The sequence below is a fragment of the Schistocerca nitens genome, chromosome 1 (assembly GCF_023898315.1).
Source record: "Schistocerca nitens isolate TAMUIC-IGC-003100 chromosome 1, iqSchNite1.1, whole genome shotgun sequence".
In the NCBI taxonomy this organism is placed as follows: Eukaryota; Metazoa; Arthropoda; class Insecta; order Orthoptera; family Acrididae; genus Schistocerca; species Schistocerca nitens.
The window spans coordinates 454,376,517-454,398,920 of record NC_064614.1 but is presented as its reverse complement, the minus strand read 5'-3'; positions in this window follow the sequence as shown (position 1 = coordinate 454,398,920).

Below are 22,404 nucleotides of genomic sequence, written 5' to 3'. Positions count from 1 at the left end.
GCCAAAGGAGCCTTTTTTATATATAGTGGAGGATGGCATGAACTGGCATTGATGAGACTACCTGTACATGTAGGATCTCTGAAAACCGAAAATTTATCTTTATTGTCAACTTTCTTAACAGTAAGATCATAGCAGTTAAAGGACTTCTCTTTTTCAACTTCCATAGCAAAAGTTATTTGGGGTGCATGGTCCCTATTACTTGGGTAAATGCATTAACCTTACTGGTGTCACCCTCTATCAGTAATAAAATGCCATCAACATACCATCTATAGTAAATCGTTTTTTCCTTCATCTGTGTAAACTTGGCAAAAGCTTTACATTCTGAATCGTTCAAAAAAATATCTGCCAAAATACCAGTTAGACTATTACTCATCCGAAGGCCATCTTTCTGATACTATACATTGTCACTCAAAGCACAAAAATTGCAAGCTAAAACAAAATCTAGAAATTCAGTTAGTTTCGTACACTTAGCACTATCGATCTTGTTATGGGATAGCAGATTACGTTAAATAATTTCAATAGTTTTTTTTTATCAGGACATTACTGTAGAGGTTTTTCACATCCAAGAATGCTAATGTTGCATTATTTGGTATATGTATATCCTTGATTACATTTGCAAGCTCACAACTGTTTTTAACCCCAAAATAAGTATTGAACCGGTAAACTGATTTAAGTTTGTCATTAAGAAACTTATTTTGTTTATAGTTTGGTGATGACATGTTGTTCACAATGGCGCGAGCCGGATTTCCGTCTTTGTGAATCTTAACTTGAGATCTAAGCTGAGGAAGCTTTCATTTATCATTTCAAGGGATTTCTTTTCATAATCGTTAAGAATTAACTGGGAGATGTCTATCTTTGTATGTAAACAAGTGTGAAACTTCTCAGTTGGATCTCCATAAATTTCTTTTGCATCATTTTCTGCAAAGCTATCATCCACTATATAAAGAAGTCTTCTTCACTTCAGTGATTCACTGGCTCCTTCGTCTACCTGCTACTGAAAGTGAAATACGTAAAGAATGCAGTATTTTAAAGCAAATTGGAATAGCTAATGGTGTTTCTGTAAATGCTGTCACACATCATTACAATAGGCTAAAGAAACGTATAATAAACAGAAGGCAGAGGCACACTCACCCAGAAAATAGAAAGAAAATAAAGGATGAATGAAAACCGTTGTAATAAAATTACATAGAAGAATGTCCTGGCAAATAGAGAAATGATTCAGAAAATCTAATGCAGATGTGGCTTTAAAGTTAACAACATCCTGAAATTGCGAGTAAAACTTAAAGTGAAAAGAGTGTACACATACACTCCTGGAAATTGAAATAAGAACACCGTGAATTCATTGTCCCAGGAAGGGGAAACTTTATTGACACATTCCTGGGGTCAGATACATCACATGATCACACTGACAGAACCACAGGCACATAGACACAGGCAACAGAGCATGCACAATGTCGGCACTAGTACAGTGTATATCCACCTTTCGCAGCAATGCAGGCTGCTATTCTCCCATGGAGACGATCGTAGAGATGCTGGATGTAGTCCTGTGGAACGGCTTGCCATGCCATTTCCACCTGGCGCCTCAGTTGGACCAGCGTTCGTGCTGGACGTGCAGACCGCGTGAGACGACGCTTCTCCAGTCTCAAACATGCACAATGGGGGACAGATCCGGAGATCTTGCTGGCCAGGGTAGTTGACTTACACATTCTAGAGCACGTTGGGTGGCACGGGATACATGCGGACGTGCATTGTCCTGTTGGAACAGCAAGTTCCCTTGCCGGTCTAGGAATGGTAGAACGATGGGTTCGATGACGGTTTGGATGTACCGTGCACTATTCAGTGTCCCCTCGACGATCACCAGTGGTGTACGGCCAGTGTAGGAGATCGCTCCCCACACCATGATGCCGGGTGTTGGCCCTGTGTGCCTCAGTCGTATGCAGTCCTGATTGTGGCGCTCACCTGCACGGCGCCAAACACGCATACGACCATCATTGGCACCAAGGCAGAAGCGACTCTCATCGCTGAAGACGACACGTCTACATTCGTCCCTCCATTCACGCCTGTCGCGACACCACTGGAGGCGGGCTGCACGATGTTGGGGCGTGAGCGGAAGACGGCCTATCGGTGTGCGGGACCGTAGCCCAGCTTCATGGAGACGGTTGCGAATGGTCCTCGCCGATACCCCAGGAGCAACAGTGTCCCTAATTTGCTGGGAAGTGGCGGTGCGGTCCCCTACGGCACTGCGTAGGATCCTACGGTCTTGGCGTGCATCCGTGCGTCGCTGCGGTCCGGTCCCAGGTCGACGGGCACGTGCACCTTCCGCTGACCACTGGCGACAACATCGATGTACTGTGGAGACCTCACGCCCCACGTGTTGAGCAATTCGGCGGTACGTCCACCCAGCCTCCCGCATGCCCACTATACGCCCTCGCTCAAAGTCCGTCAACTGCACATATGGTTCACGTCCACGCTGTCGCGGCATGCTACCAGTGTTAAAGACTGCGATGGAGCTCCGTATGCCACGGCAAACTGGCTGACACTGACGGCGGCGGTGCACAAATGCTGCGCAGCTAGCGCCATTCGACGGCCAACACCGCGGTTCCTGGTGTGTCCGCTGTGCCGTGCGTGTGATCATTGCTTGTACAGCCCTCTTGCAGTGTCCGGAGCAAGTATGGTGGGTCTGACACACCGGTGTCAATGTGTTCTTTTTTCCATTTCCAGGAGTGTATTTGTTGGCTCTGGAGTTTACAGAGTTGGTTGTAATAACTGTGATAAATGTTGTATCTGCAAAACCGGTCGCTCTTTTAATGTGATGTTTAAGGAGAACTAACAGCAGTGTAACAGAACTGCTTTGGGATTGCATTTATCAGAAACTGGTCATTTTATGGGGTTATTGAGAATAATATGCGCCTTCTCCATAGTGTGCAGAAAGACCATGCTCTCAGCTTGTTAGAAGAGATTGAAATTTACAAAGTGAAAAAACAAGAGCCAAGAGAAGTGCTCAATGGACAGAGCGATTTTGTGCCCAATGCTACTATGCTTCCTTTGACAATATTCTACTTTAATTACTGAACGCCTCTCTATATACACAGCGAGTCAAAAGGGATTTTACAAATTTGAAATTATATAGAAATTTATTGAGATAACTTACAGAATCGATAGATGTGTCATTTTGTAGAAAACAACACCAAGTTCCATATTTCATTTTGGTTCGATGTGACTACCATTTGTGATTCTGCAAAGATCCCTCTGGTAACCAATTTCTTCCCACATTCCTTCAGCAGCTCAGGTGTTTCTTGGGCAATGGCAGTGCAAATACGATTTTTCTGGTCAGCTAAATTGTGTGGTAAGCGAGGAACATACACATGGTCTTTAATGGAACCCCATAGAAAGGAATCCAGTTCTGTCAAGTCTGGGGAGCAATGTGGCCATGCAATTGGAAAGGGACCTGGGAAACATTTATCGAGGAAATCTCGAACTTCCGTGGGGAAATAAGGTGGTGCACCGTCTTGCTGGTAGTAAACTATCCCATCTGGATCATCTTAATCGATCTGTGGAATAAAAAGGTTTTCAAGCATATCCAGGTGCACAATATGGGTGACAGTTCTCTCCATGAAGAAGAAAGAGCTGTACACTTTCAATTGGTAAGGTAAAAAAAAAAAACCACATTAACTTTGGTGCTGCCATGAGAGTGTTTGAAGGTTGCATATGGATTTTCGCTGTCCCATATTTTGTAGTTGTGGGTGATCACAATGCCACTGGTACGAAATGTGGACTTAGCACTGAAGATTATTGTGTTCAGGAATGTCTTGTCATCCTCTGCCTGATGCAACATTTCCGCACAGAATTGCTCATGAACAACCTTATCTGCATCGCTAATGAACTGTGCCATTGTGAATCTATATGGTTTCAAGTGTAAACATCTACACAACACTCGCTAAACAGTCTTCTGCGGAATGCCAGTCTCGCGAGACGCACGTCGCGTTTTTGTGGACTGTGAACAAAGCTCTCCCTAACCTGTTTGACATAATCATCAACATGTGGGCGAGCTGGTGATTTTTCATATCTCAGTGAGCAACCCGTCTCAGAAAAGTTTTTTTGGCATATTCCGTGCGAAATTTACGCAGAGGAATTGTTGCAGAGTTTGTTTAATGAAACCTAAACACATAGCAAGTACAGTCCACACCAGTGAAAATAGCCACTTCAACTGCACACTACACTGGCGCTCCTAGTGGCAGAATGGGTTATGCACTATATGAATCAAACTTGAGGTTGTTTGCTACAAAATGACACAACTACCGATTCTGTAAGTTATCTCAACTAATTTCTATATCATCCCTTTCGACTCACCCTGTGTACCTCACCCTTGTCATTACCTGATACATACATACATTAATACTTGTTCCTTAGATCATTTACAGTACGACATTTCGTAATGATGTGGAACATGTCACTTTAACAGTAGTTTTCTTTACACAAAATAATTAATTAATTTTTTTAAAAGTTACTACTTAATATCTAAAATTTCATCTACTGAGTAGAAGGAGTTGTCATTCAGAAATTCTTTTATTTGCTTTTAAATGTTGGTTGGCTATCTGTCAAACTTCTAATGCTATTTGGCAAATGACCAAAGATGTTTGTGGAAGCATAATTCACCCCTTTCTGTGCCAAAGTGAGATTTAATCCGGAATAGTGAAGATCAGCCTTTCTTTTAGTGTTGTTGCTATGCACTTTGCTGTTATTTTTGAATTGGGGTGGGTTATCAATAACAAATTTCATAAGTGAACATATGTTTTGCGAAGGTACTGTGAATATCCCAAATTCCTTAAATAAATGTCTGCAAGATGAGATAGAGTGCTTTACATATTTACTTCATTTTCTTACATGGAGCATATTAGTCTCATATTTTCTTGTCCGTTCTCTGTTTATATAATAAATTAATTAGATAATGTTGTTAAATGAATGGTACAGTGATTTATCATTCTTTTCTTGGAACGGCATGTCGCAGGGTAAGATGTGACCTCTGGTAGTTAATTTCCTTTGAATTATTATTACGTAACTATTTCCTTTTCAACAACCCAAGTTTGGTCATGTTTTTATTACTTGCATTTTATTACTGTAACGACTTGTACACCTGATAAGCTCACTACAGATTTTACCGATCGTATTCTTCTATTTATTCCATGTTGTACAATTATATGATTGTGGAACATACACTATGTGACCAAAAGTATCCGGAATACCCCAAAAACATACGTTTTTCATATTAGGTGCATTGTTCTACCACCTACTACCAGGTACTCCATATCAGCGACCTCAATAGTCATTAGGCATCGTGAGAGAGCAGAATGGGGTGCTCCATGGAACTCATGGACTTAGAATTTGGTCACATGATTGGGTCTCACTTGTGTAATACTTCAATACGCGAGATTTGCACACTCCTAAACAACCCTAGGTTAGTGTTTCCAATGTGATAGTGAAGTGGAAACGTGAAGGGACATGTACAGTACAAAAGCGTACAAGGTGACCTTGTCTGTTGACTGACAGAGACCGTCGACAGTTGAAGAGGGTCATAATGTGTAATAGACAGACATTTATCCAGGCCATCACACAGCAATTCCAAACTGCATCAGGATCCACTGCAAGTACTATGACAGTTAGTGGGAGGTGAGAAAACTTGGATTTCATGGCCGAGCGGCTGCTCGTAAGCCACACATCACGCTGGTAAATGCTTAACGACGCCTCGCTTGGTGTAAGGAGAGTAAACATTGGACGGTTGAACAGTGGAAAAACGTCGTGTGGAGTGACGAATCACGCTACACAATGTGGCGATTCGATGGCAGTGTGTGGGTATGGCGAATGCCCAGCGAACGTAATTTGCCAGCGTGTGGAGTGCTAACAGTACAATTCGGAGGCAGTGGTGTTATGGTATGGTCGTATTTTTCATGGAGGGGGCTTGCACCCCTTGTTGTTTTGCGTGGCACCATCACATCACATCACATGTTATAAGCACCTTCTTGCTTCCCACCATTGAAGAGCAATTCTGGGATGGCGATTGCATCTTTCAACATGATCGAGCACCTGTTCATAATGCACGCCCTGCAGCGCAGTGATATTGATACCTCCCCTCAGTGCTGCACTCCATGAAGAATGGGCAGCCATTCCCCAAGAAACCTTCCAACACTGACTGTTATATGTATGTGGGAGTGGAAGCTGTCATCAAGGATAAGGGTGGACCAACACCATACTGAATTCCTACATTACCGATAGAGGGCGTCACGAGCTTGTAAGTCATTTTCAGCCAGGTGTTCAGATACTTTTGATCACATAGTGTTCAAAATGGCTCTGAGCACTATGGGACTTAGCTGCTGAGATCATCAGTCTCACATAGCTACTGTATGGCAGTCTGTCTTGAATAGTAGCACTGTTAGAGAGATGACTAGTATATACCATATTTTTATATATGTGCGACGATGCTGACCTTATTTTGTGCTTATCTTTTTATTGTGCCACTATGGCTCCGTTACATTAGGACATCTTTTTAAGAGTCAGGCCTCATCATATTTAAAGCACATAATATTTATATGTATATCAGTAATACTTTTCATTATGGTCTATTTTATTGTTTTCAGCTGTACACAATCTGCTAGTTGTATTTGTGTTTTTCCCACGTTTTCTACAAACCTGAAGATCGTCATTGCTGACTGAAACTGGTAGTCTGAGGAGCCAACAAGTTTGCGATTGTAGTCAAAAAATGGTTCAAATGGCTCTGAGCGCTATGGGACTTAATATCTGAGGTCATTAGCCCCCTATAACTTAGAACTGCTTAAACCTAACTAAGGACATCACACACATCCATGCCCAAGGCAGGATTCGAACCTGTGACCGTAGAGGTCGCGCGGTTCCAGACTGAAGCGCCTAGAAGCGCTCGGCCACAGCGGCTGGCGTGATCGTAGTCGGAAATAAAGAAATTTATTTTACACTTTCTAGATCGCTGTTCTGTACGTAAGTCTACTGATGATCATGTAGCAGCCTGTGAAAATTCTGGAGTGGTTGTGATGGATCAGTACTTTACGGAGTTCATTGCTGAATTTATTGAAGTAAACACACACACACACACACACACACACACACACACACACACACACACACACACACTATTATATATATAAGATTAAAAGTAAAACTTTCCAAATAGACTATGAACCCGGATCTAATGTTCAGAATAGAGATTTGTATTTTGTTGCAAAAGTTTATAACAGGTTGCAGGTACAGCTTAAGCAAGAAATTGAATATTCCCGTATTTTCAGAAACAGCATAATACAAGGTACCTCATTGACCAATATATATATATATATATATATATATATATATATATATATATATGTGTGTGTGTGTGTGTGTGTGTGTGTGTGTGTGTGTGTGTGTGTGTGTGTGTGTGTGTGTGGAGGGCTAAGTCCAAGGATTCTAGCGATTGGGATAGGAAGACAGCTGCCTATAAAACAAGAACAGTTAACACTTATGCCAAACAGGAAAACTGTATTTAAAATAAATAAATAAAAATAAAAAAACATAATGGGTCTAACAAAAAATATTAGTTTTGACTCTTTTGCGCTAAGAAAGGTATCATTTTGACCCAAATAACGGATTGCTACCTTACTTTCTCTCAATGCTGATGTACATCACCATCTTTTGTGGCAGTGAAGATAAAATAAAAATAACATATTTATTCTGCAGAAGACTTCAGTCAGAATATTGTTTCATTTGATAACGATGCAACTTGCAGCAGTGTCTTTATGGCCATAGATATTCTTATACTTGAGTGTCAATATCCTTATTCCCTAAACATATATGTGCTTCATAACAGAAGTGAATTAAAGATAAATTGTACAATTCACTACCAAATATTAAAAGTAAAACTTTCCACATAGACTATGAATCCTGATCTAAAGTTCAGAATAGAGATTTGTATTTTGTTGCAAAAGTTTATAACAGGTTGCAGGTACAGCTTAAGCAAGAAATTGAATATTCCCGTATTTTCAGAAACAGCATAATACAAGGTACCTCATTGACCAATATATATATATATATATATATATATATATATATATATATATGTGTGTGTGTGTGTGTGTGTGTGTGTGTGTGTGTGTGTGTGTGTGTGTGTGTGTGTGTGTGTGTGTGTGTGGAGGGCTAAGTCCAAGGATTCTAGCGATTGGGATAGGAAGACAGCTGCCTATAAAACAAGAACAGTTAACACTTATGCCAAACAGGAAAACTGTATTTAAAATAAATAAATAAAAATAAAAAAACATAATGGGTCTAACAAAAAATATTAGTTTTGACTCTTTTGCGCTAAGAAAGGTATCATTTTGACCCAAATAACGGATTGCTACCTTACTTTCTCTCAATGCTGATGTACATCACCATCTTTTGTGGCAGTGAAGATAAAATAAAAATAACATATTTATTCTGCAGAAGACTTCAGTCAGAATATTGTTTCATTTGATAACGATGCAACTTGCAGCAGTGTCTTTATGGCCATAGATATTCTTATACTTGAGTGTCAATATCCTTATTCCCTAAACATATATGTGCTTCATAACAGAAGTGAATTAAAGATAAATTGTACAATTCACTACCAAATATTAAAAGTAAAACTTTCCACATAGACTATGAATCCTGATCTAAAGTTCAGAATAGAGATTTGTATTTTGTTGCAAAAGTTTATAACAGGTTGCAGGTACAGCTTAAGCAAGAAATTGAATATTCCCGTATTTTCAGAAACAGTGTAATACAAGGTACCTCACTGACCAAACCTATAATTTTTCAGAATATGTGGAGTTGCAAAGTACATATCAAAATACAAAAAATTTTACAGTATCTTTAACTTGTCACAATTGTAGTATTAAGTAACAGAGATACTTTTCTTCATGAAATGCTTTTTCAGGATGGTTATACTTCATTGTATGATTCAGGTATTATTTCACTCAATATCTCTTTGGACATTTCTGTCGAAAATACTGAATCATTATAATGTTTGCTTTTGCCAGGAATCGCCGGCCGGAGTGGCCGAGCGGTTAAAGGCGCTACAGTCTGGAACCGCACGCCCGCTACGGTCGCAGGTTCGAATCCTGCCTCGGGCATGGATGTGTGTGATGTCCTTAGGTTAGTTAGGTTTAAGTAGTTCTAAGTTCTAGGGGACTTATGGCCACAGCACTTGAGTCCCATAGTGCTCAGAGCCATTTGAACCATTTTTGCCAGGAATCACAATGCTGTATGGTGAAATTACTGTCCTCATGCAAGTATTTTACCATGTTATATGACGAGTAATGGGCATCAACAGATATTTACAAGCGAACATCTCATTCTTTAAGGAATCTAACTCCCATGTATAAAGCAGCTTCAAACATATGATAACTATACAGATGAGTCAGTGTGTAAAACACTTGACTTTGAGCATGTAAGCGACTAAAAGCTTAGGAAAGGTTTAAAATTATGCTTCAAGTCTGGCTAATTTAAGTTCAATTTTAAGCAAAAGCTAGTTTTCCGTGCATCTCAATGTTTATGACGTCATATCACTTATGTGTCATACGATGATATAATATTGCAGGTACAATGAGTAGTATATTTAGATACTATCTTCAAAGCATGTTGTGAATAGAATGAATAGCAAAGAAGTAATAAATCAAAACATCATGCCTGAGGTTGAAGTTTGATGGTATGAACAGTGAAAATGTAGTAAGTGATACATTCCTTTCCTTTCATCTTTTTTGGGGTGAGGTGGGAGATATCAGCGAGAAAATGTTTTGTAAAAAAAGTTTATGTGTAAAGTTTGTTAGAAATCGCTAAGTGCTCTCATTCTCAAATACATGATGGATGAAGTTGAGGAATTTTTTTGTTATCAGTTCCACTGCCTCAAGACAATCACACAGTTTCTAACTGCAGTACATATCTTATTGTGTTAGCCTTTTAACATAAGATTATATCTCTTAATGAACAGATTATGACATCACTGTAAATTTTTAAATTCAGTTAATAACTATGTGAAATATTTAAAATCAAGTTTTTGTTGCCCCTGGATGGTTTTAGACAGGCAACCTGCAACTGGTACTGGGTTTTGGGTTATCAGTTTGGAAATATAGATATGTCGCCAGGTCTTTTCGAAAATAATGTCGCAGGTTATTTTGTTCTCAGTGTAACTCATGAAATGAAATGTGTAAAGCACACCACTTAGGGGGCACTGTCTTGTCTATTTAGATCGTTCTTTCTTTCTCTGACAGTTCAGTAATACTTTTAAGGCTAGTAGCGAAGAAAGACCACAGCTGACTTTCCTACATCATCATTTAGTTTATTGAACTGAAATATACTTTGCGAGAGGGTAGCAGCTTACTGCTGAAAGTTTTCTCCTACACCAGCAGATGGTGGGCCAAAGTAGATTGGTTTCACTGGGTAATAGAAAAATTTTAATGAAAAATATTTATAACTGTAGATTCTATGTCCTAGTCACATTTTAGTTTATTTGAACAGATAATCATTTCTGGCTTTACAGCTATAATCATATCTATAAGTGGAAAGTTTAAAATGAAATACGTCTCAGAATTTGTGAAACAATACAGTAGACATATAAGATACACACTGAAAGCAAGTAAGTTAATTACTCTAAAAAACAGTGACACAAATGATTTGTAGTTACAAGCTGAAATGATATAAATGTGAGGCTGTTATTTACACACAGAAATGAAGAGTTTTATTCGTTTTGGGTGTGTATTTACTAGATTAACGTTAATGTTTCGCAAATTCTGAAATAATAATTCATTCTTATTCTTCTATCGATATGATAGATGGCTATAAAGCAGAAACTGGTCATTTGTTCATATAAAACAAAACTTGACCAACAGCATGACTTTTATTTGTTCAGCTTTTTGGGATGTACTTACATGGATCAGGTCCAGTTTATTTAGATATAAAGGTCACCAGTCTCCTCCAAAGATCAAAGCAACCTCATTTCATAAAAGACATTATTGTTTTACTGTTATGTCTTTCAGATATAAAGTGAGTATTATTGATTTGCAGTGATTTCCATATCAGTGTTTGAAAGATATGTGACAGGGAAACTGATCCAGACCAGCTATTAACTACTACAATTTAGTATCAGTCATAAATTTCCCTGCTCAAGATCGTAGTACACTGATAGATAATGTATTGATGCAACTAACAGACGTTAAAGGAACACATGGCTACTCAGAAGTAAATAGACCATCAAATTATTACATATGTTAGTGAACACTACATAAATTAGCTTATACTCACAACCACCCAAATAAAACGAGGGTGACTAATTACCAAACAATGAAAGATTTTACAGAAATCTTAAAAATATAAACTGGGACAAGATTATCTAAATTAATCACATTTCTTGATAAGTTTTTAATTATTTTTAAAGCAGTGTTCCCCCCAAAAATTAAAATCAATCATGCAAGTCTTCAAGGAACTGTTGTATTAAAACAGTATCTTCCTAGAGAAAAAAGAAAATTTGTATAGTAGTCGGGAGAAGTAAGTACCTCAGGGTACTTTCATACTATAAAAACTACTGTCATTAGTAAGAAAACTGGTAAAAAGATCCAGGAATTACATATCATTTCAGAAATTGACAGATCAGACAGTAAAATCTGATCAACATGATCAACATGCAGTATTGTTATGACATGGACAGAGAAAGAAGCAAGAGAATACATTATTTCTATTAAAGAAAATGGGAACGTTATAGAGATAGGTTCTATGTAACAGATACTTATAATGATTAATTGTCAGTGAAAACATTATTCAAGAATTTTTTAAGATACCGCAAAAAACTACACTGTTGAAACAATACAGAGAAAATGTAGTGACATGTAAATTATACACACATCTGCAATTCAGATAAGGTAAATCAACACATCCAACAAAAGTAAATGATCATATATATAGGTGACTGTATCTGCAATAAAACACTAAAAATTGTGCCCATATAACATAATATAGTCACATGAATGACACATCATAAATTCAGACTATTTTCGCAGGCAGGATAAAATATACCATTGATAGTCCTCTCAATAAGTCCTCTACATATGCCAGTACATGCCAGCCAGTGTCAGTCCTAATTCTATTTCATTCTGTTTATTTATTCATCCAGGGTTCATCTTAAAATGATATAAAATTTGTTATGGAAAAACAAAGAAAATATATAGCTCAAAACTATACAAACACACAAAATATAAAAGTATGCCTTGTGAGAATTGGACAGGTGGTCAGCCTGTAACACTTTTTTCCATAGCCCTCCAAATCCTGGACTTTGTCCCTGCTATAGATGACTTGTAGTGTATGTAGCTAGGCGCTCTGCAGCCCTGGAGCAACAATGGTTGGACAAGTCTTCACACAAGTCAGCATGTCCTGATGCACTCAATTAAAATTCAAATAACTATTGATCCAAATGTCATATTAAGATATGGTTTACTCCAGTCCATTTCAAATTAAACAGAGCATATATTTAGGATATTTTCTGCTATAAATTATTCTCTTCCCGATTATATAACATTAGCATTAGGAAATGAGCATGATAAGTGAGATAACAGATCATTACCATGTTTTATACTGCCTCAGTTGGTTATACACACAAGAATTTGGAAACTCATTACATGAATAAAAACCTGCTGTACCAACTTCAGTTTTCATGTCAACCACAAAATTTTGTTCTTGAAGTCATTCTTTCAACACCTAACGATTTTACATTTCATGACTTGTCAATGATCCCAGACCCTTTTCAGTCATGTTGATTCAGGTTTATCATATTACTATAATTAGAACACATGTATAATATACATAATGTTGTAATACTAGAAGTAAATAAAAACAAAAAAATCCACCACTTTCAAATATTGAACAGGTCTTTACACCTACTACTCCTTTTCCTTCTAGTCACCAGGCATTTCATGTTTTACTGATCTCTCACACTTACAACACATTCACAACACTCATTCTCACATATGTGGTGATGATTATTGCAATTTAGAGATGGTTGTGGAAGGAATATGTCTCCCTCATCAATGCAGACTATGTCTGACACCTTTCCCAACCCTTGTTAACTTTCTCAATTGTGGGTTAGATTTCCTAACCTCAGAACTTGGCTATGCAAGGACGCACTAACGCCACCACTTGACTACTTATGTGACAATAATTTCACAAGCTCCAACATGGTTGAAAATTGAACAGTGACCCAAAAGTAGAATAAATTTCCTTTACTTCACATCTATGGTCACAAATTTTGTCATCAGACTACTGGTTTCGGTCTATAATTACCATCTTCAGGCTTGCAGCAAATTACGGGAAAAACTCATATACAACTAGCAGATTGCCTACAGCTTAAAACAATAAAGCAGACCACGAAGAAAATACCTACTTATTTCAGCGTTTTAAACACGACGAGGCATACCTGTTTTATAAAAAAATGCCCTAATATACTGGAGCTGTAGTGGCATCGTCAAATGCTAAACACAAAATCAGCTCCAGCATCGTCAAACATATATAAATTATAGTATACACAACAGACATCTTGTCAGCAGCACTACTGTTCAGAACTAACTGTCGTACAGTAGCCAGATGTCGCTACTGTAGGCGTATGCATATTCTTCAGTGATAATTGTACGATGCAAAATAAAGGGAGATACAATATGTAAAGTCTGTAATGGGTTTATAAGGTGTAAGCAAAGAAATAAAACATGACGAAAGTTAGATCGTTAAAAACGAAAAAGTTGAAAGACAATAATTTACATACGCTCAGGTGGTGACACTACAGATAATGAAATAAATAACAAATAGCTTTCCGAGTACACAGAATAATATAAAAATTACAAAACAGAAAGAAACCCAATGAATGAAAACAGTCGGCGCTGACGCCAGAACGCCACATGGGCGAGAAGTTGTTAGAGGAAGCATGACTTCCAGAGGGCCCCTTATACTCTGTGGCACCCTGTTCCAAGAAAAGAATGGTAAAACCCCATACCAGTGCATGGGCAACATTATCTAGTTAATGAAGTATATTATATAAACAGAGAAGGAACAAGAAAATACTAGAGTTATGTGCACAATGTAAGAAACGATGTAAATATGTAAGGCACTCTATCAGCAAGATATATAAATCAGAGGTGTTCAGTGATTAAAGTGCGTTGCCAGGGCCTGCATGCAGTTTCTTGGAAGGGATGAAGTGAATTTCAGAAAGTTCCCAAGAAGTTCAGCACAATCACAGAGGGAACGTCCAACTGTTCCTGACGGTGTGAAATTTGTAATGGCTGACAGGGCTGGCCTGGTTACTCAAAAAGCCCCCCTGTCACCACCACGGGACCAGATGTGGACTGAACTAGAACATGGGAAGGACGAACATTGGCTTCAGCAATGCAGCGTCTACAGCATGACACTGGTTCATTCAACACCAAGGGCCTCTTGGGGCAAAGATGTGGATAGTGCACTTACGGAGGAACTCATCACTGCTGGAAAATGATGTTGGCAGCTAAAGCAAAGCTAGTTATGAGGGTGGAAACACTGGTTCAGCTTGAGGGGGCAGATTAACGTCTTGGCCACACAAACAATGGATCTTTGCATCTGTCTGTGGAATGCTACTGGAGTTCGCAATAAGAAACATGAGCTACAAGAGTTCATTGGCCGTCACAAGATTGACAGTCCTCTTGGCAGAGACTCCCCTACAGCCAAATGAAACTTTTAAACTTCTAAATATGGCCAGTTACACTGACACTCAAGCACAAGGAGGTGGCACAACAGTTTACCTTCGCCATACTATTACTCACTGGCATGTCGACCTACACAACCTGCAAGATCTGTAGGCTACTGTGTATTCAGTCTGACAGATTTGGGAGAGGTCACTTTTGTGGCGACATATCTTCACCCTGCAGCACAAGATGGCAAGACTTTTATTGGCGGCGGCTGGAATGTGGAGCATCCTACCTGAAATTCACGTACCGCCAATACTAGGGGCTGGTGCTGCATTGCCTGGAACAGGACTTTGACCTGGAGATCTGGGGACCTCTTGAGCCGACTCACACACCCTCCCTCAGTCAACAACGTCCAGATGTCCTTGACATCGTTATCACCCAAGGACACTTGAATAGTTAGTAGAAACTTTGAAAGATAAGACGTCCTCCTTCTTTCTGCAAACCAGAGAAGAATTGTGGTTAGTAAAAACCTTGAGGGCTGACCCCACGCCCAAACGACGGCTTCAGGCTCTTCAGGAATTAACATAAGACCCACTCACAAAAGCGGAAACATTCGCGACGGCGTTTGAGTGACAAATGACGCTTGTGAGGGAGCCTCTTAACAGAACCCAGAGAGACCACGAGTATGCGACCATACAACTCGTCGACCGGATCATCACTGCTCTTGACCAGTACAGCGCCATCTAACTACACCTAGCGAAATTAGAACAAGACACCCAGTGTTGACAAGATCAGAAACTTACACCTGAAGAACTTGCCACATAAACTATTAGTGCTCTTGACAAGAGTTTACAATAGCTGTCTCCAGATAAAGTATTTCCCCACTCCATGGAAGAACGCCAAGGTAGTTCCTATTCCCAAACCGCAGACTGACATTAACCTGACCACGAATTACTGACCCGTTAGTCTTCGTAGTGGTTTGGACAAAAACTTCAAGAGAGTCATCCAGGCCCACATTTTGGAACCACTGGTGTGGCTGACGGTACAATCAGGGCAGAACAGTATGGCTTCCAATGTAAACTGTTCACAGCACTGCAGCTCCTTTGTCTGGTGGAACATGTTACCAGAAATTTCAATGTGTCTAGTGCTACTACAGTGGTCTTCTTAGATACTGAAATGGCCTGTGATAAGGTATGGAGGGAACAACTAATTTGGAAACTGGGTGAACTGACGTTGATACCCAATTGTTATGTGAAACTTATAGCTAGTTTTTTGACAAACAGAAAGAAGGTTCTTACAATAGAGGGCCAATCGCCTGATACCCGACTGGTGCAGGCGGGACTGCCTCAAGGATCCGTTTTATCCCCACTACTATTTAATGTCTATGTCAGTGACGTGTCAAATGCCACAGGGGTAGAAATTGCACAATTTGCCGATGATATGGCTTTTCTCACCAGTGGCAGACATATTAACGCCAACATTCGACGCCTTCAATGTCGTCTAGATCACACAGCCACTTGATGTAGATCAAATAAAATGCAGCTAAATCCCACCAAGACGACAGCCATCTATTTCATCATGAGGTTCACTTTGGACAAACACCTCTTTCTCTGCAAACATGTTGACCTTCTCAGGAACAAAGTTTTTGGTATGGCCAAGAAACGTCTCCCATTTTTCAAGAGTACTGACCTCAGTACCGCAGCAAAACTTCGATTATATAAGGCGACGGTGCTCTCTAAGATACTGTATGCAGTTCGGTCTGGGGTCTTGCCAGTCCAACACAAAATGGCTATCTACAAGTTTTACAAAATATGGTACCCAGATGGATACTTCATGCCAGCCGCTATACTTGCACGCTGCCCTCCATGAGGATACAGAACAAGAAGCATTTCGTAAACAGACGACGATCTTGCACAACACTTTGCGTATCTCGGTATACCACATAAGAACTCTGGGCAGGACAATACCCCTCCGACGGCATCGGTATAAGGAACAATGTTCCTTGGTTCTATGACATCCTAACCCATTTCACCAACTGGTGGTATCTTACGGACCGATATACAGGTTCTAAGACGTTGACCACAAACGTTTATTCAATAAAGTGAACCCAGGCACCTCATCACTTTCCACCATGAAGTCTGGATCGTCGTCGACGATGGTACTTCGATTTACAGCGTGTCAAAAAAAAGTGATAAAGTAGAACATTGTCAAATAAATCAAAGTAGGCATTGGGTACGAAATCACTCTGCTAATTAAGCTCTTATTTTCGCTTTATAAATCTCAAGCTCTTCTAACAAACTAAGATCATGACCTTTTTCCAACCTGTGGAGAATACACATACTATTCTCAATGTTCCCTATAGAATGACCAGTTTCAGATAAATACTGTCCCAAAGCAGTTTTGTTCTGTGGTTGTTAATGTTCTTTAAACTTTCATTAAAAGAGCGGCTCGTTTGACTGTCTTAATATTTGTCACAGTTACTATAATCAATCCTGTACATTCCAGAGGCATCAAATTTGTCATATGTCCTTTTCAGTTTATGTTTTACTCGCAGATTTATGGTGTTGTTAACCTGAAAGCCATCAGATTTCCTAAAACATTTTTCTATTTGCAGGGACATTTTGCTGTTAAATTTTATGGGAATGGTTTTCGTTCTTTCTTTAAAATTTGATGGGGCCTATACACATGGGCCTGTACACTCCCTGTTCTCGTTTGTTGCTTTGCCATGATATCACCTCGATTCTATTCACCCTTATCATGCACACATCCGTAGCTTTCCTGGACTTTTTACAAGCTTCTTAAAACGATTATAAATTTAAACCTTTAGACGTGCGTGAAAAATTTTGAAATGATGAACAAATACTTCTCACTTCCCTCTTACTTTATCCTTAAGTGAATGTAAATCAAAATTTGAGATTTTACACTGGTACTCATGGCTGCTTAGTCCAACGAATTTCACAACACAAAAACTGATTGTCTCCTAACACTCAAGGGTGCTTTTCATAACTGTCATATCACTAGCCCTCGTGACTGCTTAGTACATCCTCTCAAATACATAAGCTTAACTCTAATGTGCAAGGGCTCTTCAAAAGTATCCTATCTTATTTTTTATTGCTGAAACCAACAATGGTATCGGGGCGCCCACGTTCTGTATGTTTGGAGGCATATGTAGTGAGCATGCTTGATTTCGTTCACGACTGTGGAAACTATCAGTTACTGGTTAGCCACTGACAAATGAACACGTGTATGTAGTAGTCGTCGGATTTTATGCTGTGGGCAAAATGACAGAAAAAGTGGAACAACGGGTTATTGCATAAAATTTTGTTTTAATTTAGGTCATTCTAAAGTTGAAAAAATCCACAATATCCGACAAGTGTTTGGGGATGAAGCAATGGGTATCACACAGATAAAGAAGTTTTACAACCACTTCAAAGGTGGCCGCTCATCAGTGGAGTGAACTATATTTAAGTAGACTTTCAAAATACACAAATGAGGTTGTTATTGATCATGTAAGGACCCTGGTGATGCTATATAGACGAATCACGATTGGAGAACTTGAAGACGAGATTAAAATTAGTAATAGATCCATTCCATTGAAGAGGAACAAGAGGAACTAAGATCTCAGCAAAATGTATGCCAAAGTTGTGGAAGAATCTTCGCATAGCTACATAAACTATCCATTAACTAGATAAAAACGAAAAGATTAGAATAAGGAAGAGAGCAGAACAAGGAAAAGAAGAATTGTTGTATATAACTCGAGTGTACATAGTCATCCAGCTGTGAAGCTTCCAAATCCAAGGAAACCTCCTACACATTTTCATTAAGATACCTGTTCATCTGCCAGAATCCTTTCTCCTACCTGTACACCATTTTCGTTTGTCCACCCACCAGAGGATGACTCTTTTGGATTTTTTGAAATTTTATACCCATAAAAATTCTTCTTATTTTGTTCTTGACACTCAGTTGTTCAGTGTCACTTGTTTACCACAACGGTTTAGAAAACCTACACCTATGATGATATTTACAGTAAGCTGTGTAATAATTAAGAATGGATGTTCTATCTCATTGTTATGGAACTGCAATGGCAGCATCACTTCTTGCCTGATGGATTTATACAGTTTCCCTGTTGCTCTGAACCTTTTGACACATGACGTCAATATAGTTACCACGTCTGTCTGAAAGGCAGTGCTTCAAAGTATTCTAGCAAAACTACAGAAATTTCAGAGTAGCTTGTAATCTGACCCATCTTTTCTTACAATTGCAGTAGGATTAGTGTCGTACCTAACTTGCAATCGGTTGCCTTAGTGTAATAAATCTTCAGTCACTGCTTTCGATTAAAAACGGTTATTTCTGTTGATTCCTTTATGACACTCTCCCAAAAGGCAGTGTAGGCTTTTCGATTTGACACCACCTCGGTGTCTTGTGTGGCAACTTTGCTGCTTATTTTATTCCAGCAGCTCCTTACTTGGCCACATGAGGCTGAGTGGACTTGGTTGTAGGTCTTCTGTCTATAGAAAAATCATACATGGTTATCAGAAATCGAATGTGAAATCTCTATGTCAGGAGCCGCCGACATCAACCACTACAGCAAAGGGCTTGATGATACTGCCGAACAAGAATTATTTTCATTTTATAAATTCGGACGCCTTTTTATTGCTGCAATTTAACTTTTATTTACGTTCCAGTCACGCTTCATCTTCTTTGTATTAAAGACATCTTCTGTGGATTTATTCTGGAGTAATACAGTTTTGTTTTCAAATGTAACATTTTTAGATTGGCAACAGCCCGCACCATAACTTTTACACAGATAAACTGACTCTTATATTTACTCCGTTACCCCACAAATATCTGCAGTTCCTCTCATCTGGTCACTGGTTAGAGGTACATTCAAGAAAAATCGGTGCACATTAACGTCGAGCCAATGAAAAACAAGAAAATTACAGATCCAAAATATCACGTCATGACAGAGAATTAAGATATGGGAGGGGGGGGGGATATAATCATACATGTTACCAATTCTTTATATTATTATCTTTCGTCCAAGTTTATTTTATTACATAAAACAAATAGCAGGTTCAATATTTGTCCTCGAGACTCACATAACTTCAGCGACATCGAACAAAAACTATTTCTTCAAGTTATCCAATGTAGAACTAAGGAGTTGAAGTAGCTTTTACTGTTTCTCGGGTGATAGCCTTTCGAACTGTAGTCCATAAATAATTTAGAATGCACATTGACTTTACACAGCTTCAATTTATTTGTCCTTCACATGAAACCTCTACTGTAGCTAAAACTGATATTGTTAACACCATCTAGAGGGATGGAATTTGAAAATGAGATATCCTGTTAAAGCCCTGGTCGTAGTATACGTTTCTGTCATCAGAATTTGATGGTCAAGAGGAGGAGGAAAAGTGGTGGCGCTAAGTTATAAAGTTACAGGCTGTGTAACTGTATTTTACAATAAAACGCAAACACATCTTTGGCTGAGAACATGTGATACTGTTCGTTGTAGTCCATGTGGCAATGTTAGTTTGTTAATTCGTTCACATATCATTCAAATAATGATAGAACGCAGTGACTGTGTCGTATGTTAATGCGGAATGGTGTTCAGCAACCACTCGCTATATTATCCAATTTATTTTAGCACCGTTTACCTATTTGGAGTGTATTCAGACCACCTACTGTACTCTTTGACGTGGTGTGCGCCAGCTGGCGAGCAGTACCTTCGTTTTTATTATTGTTACGTATCTTCTTTGGCGTCTGGTGCATTTTCGAGACGCGCCGACAATGCTTGCAGTAGCGAGTGGTTGGAAAGTATCGGTTCTATGTCGACTGAGTTAACATTGCGAGAAAGAGTAGCAGGAAATGGACACGTGACTATTAAAGAGGAAGGTACACTATGTGATCAAAGTATCCGGACACGCCCAAAAACATACGTTTTTCATATTAGGTGCATTGTGCTGCCACCTACTGCCAGATACTCCATATCAGCGACCTCAGTAATCGTTAGACATCGGGAGAGAGCAGACTGGAGCGCTTCGAGCGTGGTCGGGTTATTGGGTGTCACTTGTGTCATACGTCTGTATGCGAGATTTCTACACTCCTAAACACCGCTAGGTTAGTGTATCCGATGTGATAGTGAAGTGGAAACATAAAGGGACACGTACAGCACAAAAGCGTACAGGCCGACCTTGTCTGTTGACTGACAGAGACCGTCGACAGTTGAAGAGGGTCATAATGTGTAATAGGCAGACATTTATTCAGACTATCACACAGGAATTCCAAACTACATGAGAATCAATAAGTTTCCATTAATTTACGTCTATGGTCACAAACTTTTTGTTAACAGATTATCGGTTTCGGTCTATAATGACCATCATCAGATCTGCAGCAAAAATGGGAAAAAACATAAATACACTCGCAGATTGTCTACAGCTTAAAAACAAGAAGTAGTCCATAATGAAAAGTACTACTGAAAAATATATGCATGTGTGCGATTTAAGTATGAAGAGTCATATCTGTTTATAAAGTAAAGTCCTAATGTACTGCAGCCATAGTGGCATCGTCAAATGTTAAATGCAAAATCAGCACCAGCATCGTCAAATGTATATAAATAACATCAGATGCATGAGTTATGTTGTCAGTAGCACTACTGTTCAAAACAAGCTGCCGTACAGTAGCCACAAGATGTCTGTGTTGTAAGTTCACCAGATGTCGCAAATGTCGGCATACACTAGTTTTCAATAATAAATTGAACAGCGTAACTAAAGGGGTGTACAATAATTGAAATCTGTAACGAGCTTATAACGTATAAAAGGCAATACAAAAATGACCAGAATCCAATGCAAGTGAGAAAACTAGAATTTCATGGTCGAGAGGCTGCTCGTAAGCTACACATCATGCCAGTAAATACCAAACGACGCCTCGCTTAGTGTAAGGAGCGTAAACATTGGACGATCCAATAGTGGAAAAATGTTGTGTTGGAGTGACGAATCACGGTACACAATGTGGCGATCCGATGGCAGGGTGTTGATATGGCGAATGCACAGTGGACGTCATCTGCCAGCATTTGTAGTGCCAACAGTAAAATCCGGAGGCAGTGGTGTAATGGTGTGGTTGTGTTTTTCATGGAGGGGGCTTGCACTCCTACGTTGTTTTGCGTGGCACTATCACAGCACAGGCTGATGTTTTAAGCAACTTCTTGCTTCCCACCGTTGAAGAGCAATTTGGTGATGGCGATTGCATCTTTCAACACGATCGATCACCTGTTCATAATGCACGGCCTGTGACGGAATGGTTACACGACAATAACATCCCTGTATTGGACTGGCCTGCACAGAGTCCTGGCCTGAATCCTATAGAACACCTTTGGGATGTTTTGGAACGCTGTCTTCATGCCAGGCCTCACCGACCGACATCGTCCCTCTCCTCAGAGCACCACTCTGTTAAGAATGGGCTGCCATTCCCCAAGAAACGTTCCAGCACCTGACTGAACGTATGCCTGCGAGAGTGGAAGCTGTCATCAAGGCTAAGTATGGGCCAACACCAGATTGAATTCCAGCATTACCGATGGAGCGTGCCACGAACTTGTAAGTCATTTTCAGCCAGGTGTCCAAATTCTTTTGATCACATACTGTATTTAAGTAATTATGGAGAGAAATGAATGGTCTATAAAGATTAATACAAAGATGTGAAT